The sequence below is a fragment of the Ambystoma mexicanum genome, chromosome 3q (assembly GCF_040938575.1).
Source record: "Ambystoma mexicanum isolate Mex_15411 chromosome 3q, UKY_AmexF1_1, whole genome shotgun sequence".
Taxonomy (NCBI): Eukaryota; Metazoa; Chordata; class Amphibia; order Caudata; family Ambystomatidae; genus Ambystoma; species Ambystoma mexicanum.
The window spans coordinates 1,139,101,124-1,139,106,123 of NC_090926.1; the positions used below are offsets into that span (position 1 = coordinate 1,139,101,124).

The 5,000-nt window shown below is 51.3% G+C and overlaps 5 non-coding genes across 5 annotated transcripts; all 5 read right to left on the minus strand.

The window, feature by feature from the left end:
• Positions 1 to 806: 806 nt before the first annotated feature.
• On the minus strand, positions 807 to 888 carry TRNAS-CGA (transfer RNA serine (anticodon CGA)). Its single transcript has one exon. It is a non-coding gene; the product is annotated as a tRNA-Ser (tRNA).
• Positions 889 to 1,251: 363 nt separating this feature from the next.
• Positions 1,252 to 1,333, minus strand: TRNAS-AGA (transfer RNA serine (anticodon AGA)). Its single transcript has one exon. It is a non-coding gene; the product is annotated as a tRNA-Ser (tRNA).
• A 1,122-nt stretch (positions 1,334 to 2,455) lies between these two features.
• TRNAS-CGA (transfer RNA serine (anticodon CGA)) lies at positions 2,456 to 2,537 on the minus strand. The gene has a single exon. It is a non-coding gene; the product is annotated as a tRNA-Ser (tRNA).
• Positions 2,538 to 2,900: 363 nt separating this feature from the next.
• On the minus strand, positions 2,901 to 2,982 carry TRNAS-AGA (transfer RNA serine (anticodon AGA)). The gene has a single exon. It is a non-coding gene; the product is annotated as a tRNA-Ser (tRNA).
• Positions 2,983 to 4,114: 1,132 nt separating this feature from the next.
• TRNAS-CGA (transfer RNA serine (anticodon CGA)) lies at positions 4,115 to 4,196 on the minus strand. Its single transcript has one exon. It is a non-coding gene; the product is annotated as a tRNA-Ser (tRNA).
• Positions 4,197 to 5,000: the final 804 nt, after the last annotated feature.

A 5,000-nucleotide genomic window follows, 5' to 3' on the forward strand; every position in this document is an offset into this window, starting at 1 on the left:
GCATGCCTGGGCAGGGGCTGTCTCTATGCAAATCGAGTTGCAGAGGCCTCCTGGGAGCCAATTTCGGCAGGCCATTTTGACAGGCTCCAGAGGAATAAATGGCCGCACGAGTGGTCCGGTAGTTAGTCTAAGCCATATGGCAAAGATTTGGGTGGTGGGCCTTCTGGGCATGTGGCCCTAAGCCTCAGAGGACCGCAGAATGGGTCCCTTCTGCCCAAATAGAGAGGTCTTGGCCGATCGGGGCCGATCGGGGCTGAGAGGACAGGGGTCTCACCACCCTCTGACGGTCCTCCTGGGCGCCCTTCCTCTGCTCTCTGCTGTTGTGGCAGAAAGCTGTGCCTTCAGTCCCCTAGCTTGCACAGGGCAGCAAAAGACTGTACTTTCACTGTGTCGCAGGTAGGGGGCCTCTCCTGAATGCATCTGCCAAGGAAGGTCTAGAAGTGACACGAGAACCCTTGTGCTGACACACAAAAAAGGCTCGGCAGATAGCTTGCGTGCCAGTTGCTCCATCCTCTGTATCCACATGGACCCCTCCCAATATCTGCTGTAAAGATGCAGGCAAGGAAAAGCGCAGGATGGGCTTCTTACAGACGGAGGCGATGCCAGGCGTCGATGGCTCTAGCGGCAACTAGTGTCAGGGTGGAAATATAATCGTGGCCCCCACCCCTAACAGTCAGAGAGTCCTGGATGGGAGTCTTCCCAATGTCTGCTTTATCGTCCATCCTATAATCAACATGCATGTTTACATCTTGTTTTGGGGACATTTCTGAGCAAATTGCAAAATTGCAGCTCAGTTCAAACCGAGGCGTAGTCAGCAGGGTTCGAACCTGCGCGGGGAGACCCCAATGGATTTCGAGTCCATCGCCTTAACCACTCGGCCACGACTACCCATGAGAGTGAAACTCTCACTCGAAAGATTGTGCTGTGCTTACACAGAAGAGTCCTTAGTCTCTACCGCCTTGCCTCTAGATCTTGTCCTGTACTTTCCACCCTTCTCTCTCATCATGCACCGTTCTTTCTCCTCACAAGTTTCTTTTAAATGTACATATATGTTTGAAATTGCAAAATGAAACCCGTCAAAACGTACCAGTTTCTCTGCGTTGGCCTAAAGGATGAAGCCGCTTTTACTCCTAGGATCTTGCTTGAATAGCTCAAGTGCGCCGCAGCCTCCTTTAGTAATTGTATTATACTGCTATTTTAAGATTGTTTTCCACACCAGAAAAGAGTAAACAATAAAAGCGGGCGCTGCACCGTAGTCGGCAGGATTTGAACCTGCGCGGGGAAACCCCAATGGATTTCTAGTCCATCGCCTTAACCACTCGGCCACGACTACTCCTGAGCAAACCTGTTTCTACTATAAACTTAACACTTTAGCCACACACAATGTCTCCTCCGCCCCTTACTTTATGCCGCTCTGCACCGTTCCCTTTTGGCCCTCCCATGACCCTTGAAAATGCATTCAAAAGTCAGAATCTCTATGGTCTGGCCCAAGTTCCCTAAATGCCATATCCCCTCCCTGCCAAGCTCGGACTAAGTGCCAGGGACAGATCTGTGCTAATAAACCTAGCAAGCGGCCAGGCAGCAGAGCCTCACCTTCACTAGGTTGCACTGGCTTCTGCCAGCTCCAAATTGAAACTGTTAACAGTGTCCTGTTTGGAAGCATGCCTGGGCAGGGGCTGTCTCTATGCAAATCGAGTTGCAGAGGCCTCCTGGGAGCCAATTTCGGCAGGCCATTTTGACAGGCTCCAGAGGAATAAATGGCCGCACGAGTGGTCCGGTAGTTAGTCTAAGCCATATGGCAAAGATTTGGGTGGTGGGCCTTCTGGGCATGTGGCCCTAAGCCTCAGAGGACCGCAGAATGGGTCCCTTCTGCCCAAATAGAGAGGTCTTGGCCGATCGGGGCCGAGAGGACAGGGGCCTAACCACCCTCTGACGGTCCTCCTGGGCGCCCTTCCTCTGCTCTCTGCTGTTGTGGCAGAAAGCTGTGCCTTCAGTCCCCTGGCTTGCACAGGGCAGCAAAAGACTGTACTTTCACTGTGTCGCAGGTAGGGGGCCTCTCCTGAATGCATCTGCCAAGGAAGGTCTAGAAGTGACACGAGAACCCTTGTGCTGACACACAAAAAAGGCTCGGCAGATAGCTTGCGTGCCAGTTGCTCCATCCTCTGTATCCACATGGACCCCTCCCAATATCTGCTGTAAAGATGCAGGCAAGGAAAAGCGCAGGATGGGCTTCTTACAGACGGAGGCGATGCCAGGCGTCGATGGCTCTAGCGGCAACTAGTGTCAGGGTGGAAATATAATCGTGGCCCCCACCCCTAACAGTCAGAGAGTCCTGGATGGGAGTCTTCCCAATGTCTGCTTTATCGTCCATCCTATAATCAACATGCATGTTTACATCTTGTTTTGGGGACATTTCCGAGCAAATTGCAAAATTGCAGCTCAGTTCAAACCGAGGCGTAGTCGGCAGGGTTCGAACCTGCGCGGGGAGACCCCAATGGATTTCGGGTCCATCGCCTTAACCACTCGGCCACGACTACCCATGAGAGTGAAACTCTCACTCGAAAGATCGTGCTGTGCTTACACAGAAGAGTCCTTAGTCTCTACCGCCTTGCCTCTAGATCTTGTCCTGTACTTTCCACCCTTCTCTCTCATCATGCACCGTTCTTTCTCCTCACAAGTTTCTTTTAAATGTACATATATGTTTGAAATTGCAAAACGAAACCCGTCAAAACGTACCAGTTTCTCTGCGTTGGCCTAAAGGATGAAGCCGCTTTTACTCCTAGGATCTTGCTTGAATAGCTCAAGTGCGCCGCAGCCTCCTTTAGTAATTGTATTATACTGCTATTTTAAGATTGTTTTCCACACCAGAAAAGAGTAAACAATAAAAGCGGGCTCTGCACCGTAGTCGGCAGGATTTGAACCTGCGCGGGGAAACCCCAATGGATTTCTAGTCCATCGCCTTAACCACTCGGCCACGACTACTCCTGAGCAAACCTGTTTCTACTATAAACTTAACACTTTAGCCACACACAATGTCTCCTCCGCCCCTTACTTTATGCCGCTCTGCACCGTTCCCTTTTGGCCCTCCCATGACCCTTGAAAATGCATTCAAAAGTCAGAATCTCTATGGTCTGGCCCAAGTTCCCTAAATGCCATTTCCCCTCCCTGCCAAGCTCAGACTAAGTGCCAGGGACAGATCTGTGCTAATAAACCTAGCAAGCGGCCAGGCAGCAGAGCCTCACCTTCACTAGGTTGCACTGGCTTCTGCCAGCTCCAAATTGAAACTGTTAACAGTGTCCTGTTTGGAAGCATGCCTGGGCAGGGGCTGTCGCTATGCAAATCGAGTTGCAGAGGCCTCCTGGGAGCCAATTTCGGCAGGCCATTTTGACAGGCTCCAGAGGAATAAATGGCCGCACGAGTGGTCCGGTAGTTAGTCTAAGCCATATGGCAAAGATTTGGGTGGTGGGCCTTCTGGGCATGTGGCCCTAAGCCTCAGAGGACCGCAGAATGGGTCCCTTCTGCCCAAATAGAGAGGTCTTGGCCGATCGGGGCCGATCGGGGCTGAGAGGACAGGGGTCTCACCACCCTCTGACGGTCCTCCTGGGCGCCCTTCCTCTGCTCTCTGCTGTTGTGGCAGAAAGCTGTGCCTTCAGTCCCCTAGCTTGCACAGGGCAGCAAAAGACTGTACTTTCACTGTGTCGCAGGTAGGGGGCCTCTCCTGAATGCATCTGCCAAGGAAGGTCTAGAAGTGACACGAGAACCCTTGTGCTGACACACAAAAAAGGCTCGGCAGATAGCTTGCGTGCCAGTTGCTCCATCCTCTGTATCCACATGGACCCCTCCCAATATCTGCTGTAAAGATGCAGGCAAGGAAAAGCGCAGGATGGGCTTCTTACAGACGGAGGCGATGCCAGGCGTCGATGGCTCTAGCGGCAACTAGTGTCAGGGTGGAAATATAATCGTGGCCCCCACCCCTAACAGTCAGAGAGTCCTGGATGGGAGTCTTCCCAATGTCTGCTTTATCGTCCATCCTATAATCAACATGCATGTTTACATCTTGTTTTGGGGACATTTCTGAGCAAATTGCAAAATTGCAGCTCAGTTCAAACCGAGGCGTAGTCAGCAGGGTTCGAACCTGCGCGGGGAGACCCCAATGGATTTCGAGTCCATCGCCTTAACCACTCGGCCACGACTACCCATGAGAGTGAAACTCTCACTCGAAAGATCGTGCTGTGCTTACACAGAAGAGTCCTTAGTCTCTACCGCCTTGCCTCTAGATCTTGTCCTGTACTTTCCACCCTTCTCTCTCATCATGCACCGTTCTTTCTCCTCACAAGTTTCTTTTAAATGTACATATATGTTTGAAATTGCAAAACGAAACCCGTCAAAACGTACCAGTTTCTCTGCGTTGGCCTAAAGGATGAAGCCGCTTTTACTCCTAGGATCTTGCTTGAATAGCTCAAGTGCGCCGCAGCCTCCTTTAGTAATTGTATTATACTGCTATTTTAAGATTGTTTTCCACACCAGAAAAGAGTAAACAATAAAAGCGGGCGCTGCACCGTAGTCGGCAGGATTTGAACCTGCGCGGGGAAACCCCAATGGATTTCTAGTCCATCGCCTTAATCACTCGGCCACGACTACTCCTGAGCAAACCTGTTTCTACTATAAACTTAACACTTTAGCCACACACAATGTCTCCTCCGCCCCTTACTTTATGCCGCTCTGCACCGTTCCCTTTTGGCCCTCCCATGACCCTTGAAAATGCATTCAAAAGTCAGAATCTCTATGGTCTGGCCCAAGTTCCCTAAATGCCATTTCCCCTCCCTGCCAAGCTCAGACTAAGTGCCAGGGACAGATCTGTGCTAATAAACCTAGCAAGCGGCCAGGCAGCAGAGCCTCACCTTCACTAGGTTGCACTGGCTTCTGCCAGCTCCAAATTGAAACTGTTAACAGTGTCCTGTTTGGAAGCATGCCTGGGCAGGGGCTGTCTCTATGCAAAT